The 998-nt window shown below is 29.2% G+C and overlaps 1 protein-coding gene across 5 annotated transcripts in view; it reads right to left on the reverse strand.

The window, feature by feature from the left end:
- Ktn1 (kinectin 1 (kinesin receptor)) overlaps positions 1 to 998 on the reverse strand; it is an 83,057-nt gene that overhangs the window by 15,592 nt on the left and 66,467 nt on the right. The gene's annotated exons all lie outside the window — the stretch shown is intronic.

Here is a 998-nt window from a genome sequence, read left to right on the forward strand (position 1 = left end):
ACTTTGTTTGTAACTCTGTATTGTCTGTACTGTTCTTTTGCTATTTTGTAAAAGGTTGTCTGTCTGTTAATATTTTCCTCCTTTTATTTTTAAAAGAAAAAAAAAAAAAAAAACAACAACTGAAAGTTCAACTGAAGGCTTTCTGTTTAGAAGATTTCAAATTCTTTGAAGGTGCTCCAGGGTTCCTGAAAGTATTTCAGTAAGATTAAGTATGTATATCAAATTTCCTCTTATTCCTTGAGTCTTTGATTTAGTTTATTTAATTCAAGAAAAAAGAATTTTCATAATATTTCTTACTAACTTCAAGATAAAACTTTTCTTATGTGGCTGAAACAGAATGCTCTATAAATCACCAAGAATAAAAACAAAAGTAGATGCTGAGAGCACCTCAAAGTATTCTCAATATTCAGTCCCACGTTAGCTTAAAGCTATTTAGCTCTCCATTTTAAAAGAATAACACTGACATTATAAATTTCAATCAAGATTCAATATATACTTAACAGCTTCAAATATTGAGATCCAAGGTAAATTAAAATCAGATGAAAAGCTGATTTAACTGCTTGAGTTTGTCAATCTCCTTTCAGGTCATATAATTCAATCTCTCCCGTGCTAATCTTCCCAGTAAAACAAAAACAGCAAACAGTAAAACAATTTCTCTCATGTAGAAAAGACTATCTCTACGGATTATGTTATCATCCTAATACTAGTGAAGTTTATTGTTTCACAAGTGTTTTATGAGTATATAAGGTAAATGGATTACGGTCTTTCACGTCTTTTAAAAACCTTAAATGCTAAACTCTTAAGCAGCCCACAGAATATTTTGTATTTCTTAAATACAGAGTATACACAGAAATATTTAATTTCTAGCAAGTATACGAACAAAAGCCAAAGAATGTTACCCAAGTCTTATAATGATTTGTAAATTTTTATAGTTTCATAAAGATTTGTTCATTGAAGGTAGGTAGAACTGCTACTAAGAGTGCATTTACTATATTTAA

Source organism: Chinchilla lanigera, unplaced genomic scaffold (genome assembly GCF_000276665.1).
Source record: "Chinchilla lanigera isolate Chin_1 unplaced genomic scaffold, ChiLan1.0 scaffold00065, whole genome shotgun sequence".
Classification (NCBI taxonomy): domain Eukaryota; kingdom Metazoa; phylum Chordata; class Mammalia; order Rodentia; family Chinchillidae; genus Chinchilla; species Chinchilla lanigera.